Raw genomic sequence first — 13199 nt, forward strand, 5'->3', positions numbered from 1 at the left:
TATTTTTTTTGTGCTCAGCTTGAAAGGCTGATATGCTAAAATGATATTACACACACACATATATATATATATATATATATGTATATATATATATGTATATATATATATATATATATATATTTGTATATATATATATATACATTGTGGATAGCGTGTACATTTAAGTACATTTTTATGCTTTTCGCACATAGTTTTTACAGCTTACTACCATCTATTATAATCATATATAATGTTATATATATATATATATATATATATATATATATATATATATACATTGTGGATAATGTGTATATTTATGTACATTTTTATGCTATGTGTGCTTTGTTTATAAAGAGAACTATGTAGATATAATGTAGAATGTTTTTGTGAAAAATAAATGCTTCAAAATTTTTTTTTTTTTCAATTTTTCTTTTTTTAAATTTTGAATTAAAACGGTCCATATAATTTTGGTTCATTTCTATAGTATTTTTTATACGCACCCGTTCAGGCGACTAGTGCCATCTGTAGCGCGGGGCTTCAACTAACACAGGAATGTGGCAACGAAATATGGCCCGAGAGAGCGATCTATATACTCTTCTTTTATCTATGGCTCATTCTCTTTCCATCTGTACGTCAAGACACACATAACCTTTAATTATAATAAACTTTAATGAAACTTTGTATAATTAATCCTGTAATAAATTTATGAAAATCTTGTGGTGTGTTAAAAATATCAAATTACCTTCATCGCTAAAGGCAAAGATATAACAGCATGTTATATTATTTGCATATTATATTAATTTAATTTTTGGCATATCTCAGCTGCTTTTCGGCAATAATAATGTAGACATTACATTTTCCTTGTTTATAATCATGAATTTATTATATTTTAATATTGCCTTAGCCTATAAGTGAATAGAAATGTTTGGCAAATGAAAGTTGTCATTTGTTTATAATGTCAAACCATGTGTTACGCCATCTAGTCCCTCAACGCCTAAGCCGTTAGCTAGGAAACCTCTCTAGGAGCTAGGAGCTTCCCCCACCCACGATTACGCAAGTTGCATGGTACATGCACTTACGAGAACTCGTCCACTTTCTTTCCGGACATCTCAAGAACAACTACCAAATTCCAGAACTTCGTACATAGTCATTTTATATCACTCAACTCAAATTATTACTTTATAACTCAAGTGAATATATATTGTTATTAACAGTGAAAAGTCTTTTATTTATTAACGCTGAAGAATCCTAAAGTAAAGTATTCGCATTTCCTCACACGAGGGCACAACACATGCCTTAAATATTTTAAAGGTCAAACAATGATAAGCGGTTTTTTGTATTTTTTTCCATTTATTTCTACAATCTAACTATATTTCTGTGAATCAAAACATTCTAGAAAATTTCCCGATCAAACTTCAGGAAGATTCATGAAAATCCGAATTATAGTTTAGGAGGATTAATGAAACTTACATTGTTACAGAAGAATTTTATATATAAGATATATATATATATATATATATATATATATATATATATATATATATATATGAGTAAGATCTTATAGGGCAATACATAAAAAAAAGAGTGCGCCTAAGGTTCACACGCGATTGAAGTAAATCGTTTTTGCTGTTGTACAATTAAGTTAAAAATAAATACATCATATAACAATTTTGAATAATGTTCATCAGTAATATGGTAACACTCATGATGTACACATTTTTTAATTTCAACCATTATACTTATTTATAAAAGTTATAAATTTATAATAGCATTAACAATATTTTTAATAATACATGATCGGTTTGTCATTGGAATTAGCATTTAGGACTTGAAGCTTTATTAGGGAAATAAATTGCTGATTACTTTATACTATCAAAGTGGATAGCAGTAATATAACAATCTTAAATGATTTCAGTAACACTGGCAATGAATAAAATGCATAGATGTCTATTATAAAGTATATCTGTATATAAATGATACACAGCTACACAAACTATTGTTGTGCTTGATCTCTCGTTTAGAGTAATGAATCTGAATATCAATTTATTCTTCATTACTTATAAAAATATGCAACTTTGTAATACTTAATAGCCATTATAAACGAAAAACATGTAGACTTTCTCTAAACTTACAAAAGTGTCTGAGATATAATTTTAACAAAGACATATCTTTGGCATATTAGAATAAAGCTATACTGCTTTAATATTTTTAATATCTATAAAAATGCAGAGAATTATTATGTTAAACAACGCCTTAATAAATATTGTTTTCACAATTTCACTTATCATGAAATTGTGTTTGAAGAACTTCATGTAATTAAAATTCACATACAATCTTTGATTGCTTGTTTTTTTAGTTTTTCGCTGGCGATACAGTTTCATTATTTTAACAGTTGTAGTATATGTTTCGCATATAAAAATAATTTCCATTTTATTAACCTCAAGAATATATAGTAACCACGAATAATACAAATTATTTCAATAAACTTACGTTTCTTACACGACACAGATTTTTCATTTGCATTATTATTTGCACTATAATTATATATAGCGGACGGGATAAAATATTCTTCCAATCCAGACATTTTTTATTAACTCAAGATTTTTACTACTATTTAACCTTATAATGTAATGATATGAAACACCGAAAAATGAACTACACGCACTCGGTGACGTACGCACGTATAAAGTCACGCATACAAAAAAGCCTCGCACAAATACGACGACCAATTAGAATCGACCCGTGTAGAAATGGCATCATCGTGAGCGAATGACGTATCATTGGTACTCGACTTTGCCGTAACGCACTTCCGTTGCATTTTATATGTATGTATTTATTTATATGTATATATTTTTATATATATTTTTATTTATTATCTAGTTTCTATCTTTATTACTTCTGCTATCCTTTATTATATTTTTGTTGTTAAATGTTGCTGTTCTTTTAATTTTTCTCTTATAGTAATAGTTTCTATACCAATCCACAAATCTTATAATTACCTGGCTATATCAATTTTTTATATCAAATTGTCAAAAATGAACCATTAGATAGTGGTTGTAATTTCAACATTATATGGAATTCATTTAGTGTTAATTATGAAAGTGGATTAAGAAAAAAATTTAAAGAAATTATATAAACATCTTGAAAATGGCACGTGGCCTTCTTTGACGCGTTTCTGAACATAGATAAACAAGTACAAATAGATAGCAAACCGGACCGCTTTTCGATTATTTTAATTTTAATTTTCCGCTTCTGCTACAGAGGCGCGACGAGTGTAGCATGAAAATTTACCCCTAGGTTTAATTCTAGAAAAATCCAAATCTCATAGATAAATAAGTATAAAATAAGCCAAATCCTAAGGTTTATTATTATATATACATAGTTTTTATTTATATACGTATACATATATATGTATATAAAAGTTTATGTATATATAGTCAAGATAAGTAATTAATCTATTAATCCTTTACTCGTGCAATCACATTACATGATAATGTAGGACGTTAAATTAAAAAAAATTGACAGTCTGAAACTATTTTGATCAGATTATTACATATTTAATATACAAGTGACCCAAATTATCTTGCGGCATTTGAATATATACTTTTTGTAGATGTTTTTAATGATGAGTATAACAATTATTACACCTACTAAAATATTACTATATTTTTTCAAGTTACTTACATTGAAGATAAATCTAAGACCGATTTCTTATCTCAAATTGGCACAAACAATAAAAATGCACTTTTCAAAAACAAAATCTCGGATCGGTGCATTCCAGCCGTACTGTGGTGCATATGAATCCAAGTCAAACAACTAAATGATATGCCAAGTGCGCCACGACAATAAGATTTCAAAGTTAGAAACCTTATCGATTCATTATTGAAGCTTATCAATTCACATTGTACATAATCTAAAATGCTGTTGATGATGAAACTAATAATGACGAAAAAAATTATCGACAAGAGTTATTCAAATAGTTGTTATCGCGTTTTAAAAGAAAAAAAATCTAGCGAAATTTAAGACTAATCATTTTTATTGTAAATATTGGCAAAGATTTGATATTTATGATGCTTTTCTTAAAAAATCATTCTTATATATCATCATGTACCTGCAATTTCTTCAAAACTAATTCGTTAAAGAAAATACTATAAATAAATATAATAATATTTATATTTGAAAATAAGTTGTGTAAAATTTTTCATACGAATTGAATTTATGTGAGCGGAATTGGCGGAAAAATTATTTCAAAATTAATAGATCCATTGAATGAACGGAACTTTATAAATATATTTTGTTTGTCCTTCTAGGTGTGTAAATAATCCAACAACTGGTTGGTATTGGTATATTGCCTTGAGGCAAGTTACATGAACTTCCTGATATGTGTAAATAATCGAGTAATTAAAAGTATTCCGAGTGGATTTATTACACGGAGTATTTTCTAAAAGAAAATTTTTAAAAATCATCAATTTTTATATTTGAACCAGTTTTCGTAGGACTTTAATGGTTTAGTATGTTCATTAAGACCAAGTACTCTAATGTTATACCAAGTAAATCGTCTAATTTTAATTTTAGCGTCAAAAAAACACTCATTTTCTCAAACTTTGAGAAATTTTTAAAATTAAATTACTTGTCGTAAGGCCGTAATATTTCAGTAAGTTCTATAAGATCATGATATATACGCTAAAAAAGGTTCCATAACAATCCGTTAATTTTTTTTTCAAAAGTTTTTTTTTAATTACAATATTTATTACAACTGTTAAATAATATAACATCTAGTTAAATAATATAACTTAAATAAATAAGAGTACAAAGGATAGATTTTACATTAGAATGATATCCGTAGTGTGATGATTTAATATAAAATAAAAGCAAATAATAATAAAAATAAAATTAATAAATAAAATAAATAAAATTTTTGAATAATAAAAATATACTAGAAAAACAATAAAATATAACAAAATAACTTAATATAAATAATGATAATTATTAGAAATAATAAGATATAAATAATAATGATAATAATATTATTATTATTATTAATAATGTAAGCGTTTACAAATGGCTATTTATGAGATCATTGGGCATTTTTTCTTTTAGCCAGGTTGGGCACGCTTCTGAGAATACATTTTGTGCCAAGTAATTTGGGTGTTCGTCAATTCTTCTTTTATAGTTGTCTGTTATTTTGTTGAATTACTTCATTTACTGTTATCATGTTGCTGTTCTGGTTTTTCTGCATTCGCTGAATAATCTGTATTTTGTTTTTTTTTTGTGGTGCCCCATAGTTGAATCCCATAAGACCACGCTGGTTTGAAAATACATTTGTAAATAATTAGTTGGTTGTTTGTCGACAGTTCGGATCTTTTATTCAGCAACCAGTAATGTTTTTTAAATAGTTCATCAATCTGCTGTTTTTTCTTGTTAATGTGAACGCTCCAGTTCAATTTTGAGTCTAGGTGTATTCCGAGATATTTTACGCTATCTTTTACTGGGATTTCCTGTCCATTTTACTTAATTGTAGGGCATATACCAGTACGAAGCGTGAAAGTGATATGCGTAGATTTTGTGCCGTTTGTCATAATTCTTCATGAAAAAAGCCATTTTGTAGCAATATCTGGATGCTCTTGTAATAGTTGCGAAGCTATTGCGGGATCTTCATTGGAGGCAATGATACATGTATCGTCAGCAAATGTCGACACGCTTGTTCCGGAGTATAAAGGTAAATCCGCTGTGAATATAAGAAACAGAGTTGGAGAAAGAACGCTTCCCTGGGGCACGCCAGAGAGGATCTTCCTTTTGGTCGACTCCTCGTTGTTTATGCTGACGAAAAATTCCTTATTTTCAAGGTACGATTTTATTATTGAAAATATCGGTACTGATAAACAGAGTTTTAGTTTGTACAACAAACCAGTGTGCCATACCTTGTCTAATGCTTGCGCAACGTCTAAAAATACAGCCAAACAATAATTTTTGCATGGAACGGTTCGTTTAAAATATTTACTAGGCGATGAATCTGTTCTATGGTTGAGTGTTGTTCTCTAAAGCCAAATTGGTGATTTGGAATTAGGTTTTGATTCAACAATTCTGACTTAATGCGTTGAAGTAATAATTTTTCAAATATCTTCGAAATAGAAGGAAGTAGGCTTATTGGTCTATAGAAAGACAATAAATGATGATCTTTTCCAGGTTTAGGTATAATAATTATTTTAGCTATTTTCCAAGCTTGCGGGAATACATTTAATCTTGAAATTGAATTGAATATTATTGTTAATAATCTAAATCTCTTTTCTGGCAATTCTTTTATCATTTTTATCGAAATTTTATCTGGTCCAAGAGTTTTATTAAAATTTGCATCCTTGACATAATTTTTTAATTCGGTCACCGTTATGCGTTTTACAATTTGGCCTAGTATAGATTCATTTTGTGAACAATTGTGGATAAAATCTTCAACTGCGGGGATGAGGTTTGAATGTATTTTAAAAGTGTTCTGAAAATTCTTCCGATTTTTCTTCTGAACTTCTTGCTCACAAACCATCAAGTTTACGCACTGGAGGTATATGTAGTATCGGCCTTTTTAATATCTTCGTTGCCTTCCAAAGAGAATAATTTGTGTCTTTACTAGATGAAAAATTAGTTTAATAATTTTTAAGATATTCGTTCTTATATTCATATAATAGAGTCTTAAGATTCCTGCAGGCACAGTTAAATTTGTTTTTATCGGTCGGTGATCTTGGGGTTTGCCATATTTTTCGTTTTTTCGTTTTTGAGCTATAAATTTTTTAATGTTAATAGGATAATTAGGTTTGCAACTTGCATTTGAAAGTATAGAAGATTTTTCTGCTGATGATAGTAGCGTTATAAAATTAGCTATCGCCAAGTTTAAATCCTGTTCATTTTTAAGAGGTATGTTGCAAGAAATTTCTTCATCAATTATGTCTTGGAATAATGGTCAATTAATAAATTTATTTGTGAGAAAATATGAGTTTTGATTTACTTCTGTAGTTGTAGAATATTGCAGAATAATTGGCGAATGATTAAAATTGTTAAGATCTGTTAGCCAATAAGTAGGCTCGCCGGTTGATATTGGCTTAAAATTGTTTTTTGCAATCGATTTATAAAGTTCTCGACCCTTAGGTGTGATTAGCCTAGAACCCCAGAATATGTGCTTTGCATTATAATCTCCTCCCGCCATAAATAAACTGCCCAGCGTACTAAAAAAAATAATAAACTGACCTTCGGCGATCCTGTGTTTAGGCGGACAGTAAATGGCTGATAGTACTAGCTGGTTATGCGATAGTTAGTATATTAACTGAAATTGATGTTGCTTAAAGAAAATCCTTCTGGAGTGGTTCAGTCTCATGATGATTTATGTTAGCTTTTATAATAACCGCAGTTCCTCCATGAGGTCTTCCGCTTGGCTGCGGAGTATTATAAACTATATAATTTGGTGTGTCCGTAATAACGTACGGAACTATTGTTAGTGAATATAATATAAGCATGTACGATATAAGCATGATATCTATATCGTTGATTGTTAAAAAATATTTAAGAACTTGAGTGTGGTTACACAAGCCATTTGCATTTCATAGACAGATTGTTAGTTTGAAATACATGATTTATTTGCTAGAATGGTTGTGAGTAAATTCAGCATAGTGCCCATTAGTTCAGTAAGTGTTTTTATAATTTAATTCAATTCTGACAGATCATTGATATTATTAATGTTTGTCGAGTTCTGATTAGTAGTTGATGGAATGTCCTGGTTTTCATGCAGTACAGTATTTTTACGTGTAACATATGAGTATCAGATACCTGGTTTAACATTTGAGGTTGATCCATAAATTGGTGATGTTCTGTCTTGATGATGGATTTTTTTTTCAAACTGTTCCTTATAGATTTTGCATCTCTTGTAGTTGGCAGGATGGTTAAGACCACATAGAACACACTTCATTGATCTTGTCTCCCCATGAACACTTCTCTGTCAGGTGATTTTGAGCGCACTCGACACATCTCGGGGTCATGTGACAATAGTCCCGCGTATGGCCGTGCCTTTGACAACGGACGCACTGGACAATTTCTTTAGTATATCGGTTAGTCCCAATCGTTACTTTGGTTTTGTACAAAAATTCGATTTTGTAAAAATCTTTATCACTTGGTTGTTGTTTCAGCTCGACAATGAACATATTCAGTGGATGTTTTGTGAGTCTGTTCTTAAGGTTTGCAATGCGAACTACCTTCTGAATTTCCTTTTGCAGAATATTGACATCGGTGCTGTAATGCAAATTTTCACAACAATTTTAAAAGTGCATCTTGAAAAGAATGCATTTGTGTGTCTCTTTTTTTCAATAATTTAATAATTTTATTATATAGTTGCGGATTGTCAAGATTTATTCTCACTTTTGTATCATCAATAACTTTCAAGTTATACAATTTTTTTGCTTCGCTTTCTAAAAGTACCGATAATGGTTTTATGTCTCGTGTATCGTGTATAAATATAGGCGACGCTCTATTGTGCACAGCTTTAATTGTTTCGGTCACTTCCTCAGTATCAGGGCTGGCTAAAACTTCAAAAAAGAATCTTGTTGGTGTTGGGTTTAGCCAATAGTCTGAGGTTGTTCTTTTTATCGGTTGTGGTTCAAAGTTTTGGGTGCGTTTAAGTTTTTTATTTTTTATTTAAATCCAGTCTAAAGCCTTACTGGTGTTTTCATTCAAATCAGATTGATTTTCTAAGTTGATTACAGGTTCTGGAAATGATTCGGTAAATGGTCCCTTATTTTTTGTTACTTTTCCTGACTTAATTGGGCGAGTTTCTAAATCCATTTTTTCCCAGTCTATTATTGACGTTTCATTAGATTGATGGCTTTAGGTATTATTTTTCCCATGGGGAAAAATTCGATAAATATTCAATCACTTATGCAATAATTTATGCACAATTTACAGATAAAATTAATAATATTTACTGTATTTCATTTACTGTATCAAATTTATTTTCGCTTTTTCTATAATGACAAACTTTTGTTTTTTTTTGCTACACATTATTTTTCAACAGGTAATTACAAGAAAACGGCTCAGTATATTTTCACCTAAAACTAATCATTATAATTCCCAACTAATATCTTTCGAACAGCTTTTGATTTTATAAAATCGGCTCGGCAGTATGAGCTTAAATGTGGACGAAAAGTTTAACACTTTTTTTCAAATTACAAAGAAACTGCTTGGCAGATCGCACACAAAGCTGACAAACGATAGTCCGCACAAATACATCAAATGGCTTTTTAATTTTTAAAATCGGTTTAGGCGAGAAAACGTCGATGAAAGGTCTAATTTTGACAAATGCCAAAAAACGATACCAATTTTTGCAGCCTTTGACGAATTTTTAAAGTTAAACCAGTTGTCGTAGAGCCGTAATATTTTAGTATGATCTAGAAGACTATGGTATCTACCGCCAAAATTATAATAATAAAAATCGTCTAAAAAAATTTTGTTAACACTTTATTACAAGGAAACGGCCCGGCCGATCTCTACGAAAAACTAATCAGCACGATTCCCAACCAATATCTTTCGAACGGTTTTTGAATTTTCATAATCGATTCAGAATTGCCGGCTCAAACGTGAACAAAAATTTTTTCACTTTTCTGCTATTTATAAAGAAACGTCTCGGCCGATCGTCGCACAAAACTGACAAACGATAGTCATCATCGAGATACATCGAATGGCTTTTAAATTTTTGAAATCGGTCCAGCCATTTTCGAGAAAACGTCGATTTACGGCAAAAAATCTGTTCACATACACATACCCACACACACACACATACTTTTTCCAAATTTGGTGTCATTCGATTCAGAATGGCTTGAAACGTCGTGAAAGTATAAAATTAGCGAATCGGATTTTTTTATGAAAACATAAACTTCTCCTTCGGGAAGTTAAAATTTAAGATAAAGTTTTATATAGAGCGAAATCCGTTATGTGCAATTCTTTCGCTTTAGTCAAAAATTGACAATACTATAATCAAAATAAATTTACAATCTTAATGTTTCTCTACAAGTTATTGTGCCAATTTTGGATTTGATATTTCCGTGTTTGTCTATATACATCTGTTCGAAATCCAAACAAAATTTTTAAAATATTGTATAAATTTTATTATTAAGTTTTATTCTTCTATTGCTACTCATAATATTTTCTATATTTGAGATATAAAATTCTATAGAATAACTAATCTCTAATAATATCTATAATTAAAATTCTCGTATAGCAGGCACGTGTATGTTTACAACAAAATTATTTAATTTTTTTTTTTCAAAATAGATTTTTTTGATAGTTTTGAGTTCGAAATTTTTGGAAAGAATCTATTTTTAAAATTTTGTAGAATTTGGAATTTTTTGGAAACATTCGTTTTTTTTGAAAGTTTCGAAATATTCTCAAATCTTTGGAAAAAAATTGATATTTTTGATTTTAAAATTTTTATATTTTTAAAATTTTTCAAAATTTAGATTTTTTTTGACAATGAAAAATTTCGAAAATTGGATTCTTATTTTTGAAAATTTTAAATTTTTTTTTGAAAATTTTCAAAAATACGATTTTTTTTGTAAAAGCATTTTTTGCACACCGTTTTTTGTACTAAGCAAAGGGTTTTTTGTATAAATCTAATCGGATGATCAGTTCTCTTAAGAACTGCATGACCATTTTTACACCCTTTGCGCTCTATTCCTCCGAAACGGCTCCATACTTGCGAAACGTGCCTTTTGCAAAAACGCCTCGCGATCGTATGCAAACCGAATATTTTTCCAATCATACAAATCCATTATTCCATACTGTAGAAAATATTGAGGACTTTTGTTTGAACCATATACGTAAATTTTAAAATTAACTAGTGGGGCGCATGGCATCGTGCCTTAAGGCAAATTGCTGGAACTTCCCGTACCAAAAATTATTTTTTTTAAAAGATTAACATTTTTGAAAAAAATTTACTCTGAAAAATTAGATTTTTGAGAAACTATACATTTTTGACAAAAATTTACTTTTTTTTGAAAAAAAGGCTTTTTGAAAAAAAGTGTATTTTCGGAAATTCTGAACTTATTTTCAAAGCAATCGTACTGCTTTAACTGCATGGAGACGAAATATTGAAGCGCATAAGCGCCGCGTTGCTATCTAACAGATAAGCATTGGTAGGGAACCCATAGAAATATAAACAAAATTTATACTTATTGTTAAAATCTTTATAAAATATCTAATAATTAACTTCCCGTAGGGTAAGTTATAGTAATCGCAAAAAAATCGAGAATGAAAATTTTTATATATCTTTACGTTTCAGAGGTTTCTGAATATTTTGGCATACCTTAGAAAAAATGGATATATATGTGTGTGTGTGTGTTTTTTTTATATAGAGGTGCGAAAAAAAAATCTTCATAAGACACCGCCATCGTTGATACTCCGCTGTCCATCCTACAGCAGACAACGACGGACGGCAGTGTGGAGATTTTTACCCACTAAAAAAAACACTCCTCTCCCTTCTCCACGCAGATGGTACGGTGAGGACTGGATTGGAACCGCGTTAGCATTACATCAATCCAGTCGGTGCTGCGCCTTGCGACGCCTGCTTTCGACTACTGGTCCCTTTCTCCGGTTTTAGCCTTCAAAAGATGCTGTGCATAAGCTGCTACAGCTGACCAGTTTCCTTCTTGTTTCATCATGTAGGTCACAAGACTTGAGGGGGTGAGCCTGGTGCCTATAATGTGCTCGGCGTTGTTACGATAATCCTTCCACCGAGCACATTCAAAGAACGTGGGCTCAGCGTCGTCGGTTTTATCTGGACAGTATTTGCACATTGGCGTGCTATGTAGGCCCATCTTAAAAATATACGCATTAAACTGTTCATGTCCTGTCAGTAGCTGGGTCAGAAAGAAATCTGTGTCGCCGTATTGTCGAGAGAGCCAGGCGCTAATGTCCGGGATCAGGCGCGCCGTCCATCTGCCCGTCTCTCCTGACGTCCACCGATTTTGCCACTCTTGTAACGTTTCATTTTTAATTCTCGACCTTGTTTCTTTGGAATTTTCGCCACCTAATTTAGCGAAATAGAGTTTTACTCTCTCGAAAGCTAGTAAGTCAATCGGTGTGGCTCCTGCTATTACCAGTACGGCTGCTTCTGAGACCGTGCGATAGGCACAGGTAACTCTCAGAGTTCCTCGTCTTTGCACTGCCGCTATTTTGCGCCGATAAGTCTTTTGCTTGAGGATATCCGCCCATATCTCCGCTCCGTATAGCAGTACAGAATGGACTACCTCAAGCAAGACTCGTTGCTTTCGGGTTTGTAGTCCCATGCAGTTAGCCATAATTCTTGACAAGTTGGATACCGTCTTGCTAGCTTTTATGCATGCACTATCAAGATGTTCACGGAAGGATAGCTTCTTATCTATCATTACTCCCAGGTAGCGCAAGGCCCTTGTCGACGTCAAAGTTGTCTCTCCTGTGTCTACGGTGAATGGTTTTGGAAACCATTTTTGTCGGGTCAAGACAACAATCTCCGTTTTTTGTTTGGCGAGTTTTAGGTGGTGTTTCTCAAGCCAGGTCTCTATGGTGTCGACAGGCTCACGAACGAGTAGTTCAGCTTCCTCAATGATGTCCACTACGATTGTGGCTGCAACGTCGATTGTTCCACAAATCGGCTCCTAAGATTGAGCCTTGAGGTACCCCAGCTGTAACCTCGTGTTCTTGATGACCTTCCGTCGTTTTCACTATCAACTTTCTCTCATCGAGGTCTATCAGTCCTAGATTTTCTGGCTTTACGTCAAAATTATGCTCTAGGGCGTGTAAAATATCCCCCCAATTCGCACTGTTAAACGCGTTTTTAACGTCGAATGTGAGAAGGAGACACACTTTACGAGTTTTAAGACTACCACGCCATGCTTCTTTTGCTGTTTCCGTTACCTTCCAAATCGCGCCGATCGTCGATCGTCCTTTTTGAAATCCGTGTTGGTTCTTAGCAAAACCTCCGGCGCATTCAATGTCGTTGCGCAGTCTGCATTGAATAAGTTTCTCAAGCAGTTTGCCGGCAATGTCTAACATGCAGAGTGGTCGAAACGACGATGGCGTTACAGGGGTTCCCTTACCTTTGCCGCTTCCAAGACCGATCTTTTATTTAGGATCAATCTTTACCGCTTCCAGACCGTAGGAAAGGTGCCGGTCGCCAGACAGGCATTGTAGGCGTTCAGAAGAATATACGG

General features: G+C 31.9%; 1 protein-coding gene across 2 annotated transcripts in view; it reads left to right on the forward strand.

Moving 5' to 3' along the window:
* Positions 1–13199, forward strand: part of LOC113376836 (F-box/LRR-repeat protein 2) — a 549588-nt gene that overhangs the window by 307058 nt on the left and 229331 nt on the right. The gene's annotated exons all lie outside the window — the stretch shown is intronic.

This window comes from Ctenocephalides felis, unplaced genomic scaffold (assembly GCF_003426905.1).
Source record: "Ctenocephalides felis isolate EL2017-DRISC unplaced genomic scaffold, ASM342690v1 CF-g0.4_SCAFFOLD_01886, whole genome shotgun sequence".
NCBI classification, from domain to species: Eukaryota; Metazoa; Arthropoda; class Insecta; order Siphonaptera; family Pulicidae; genus Ctenocephalides; species Ctenocephalides felis.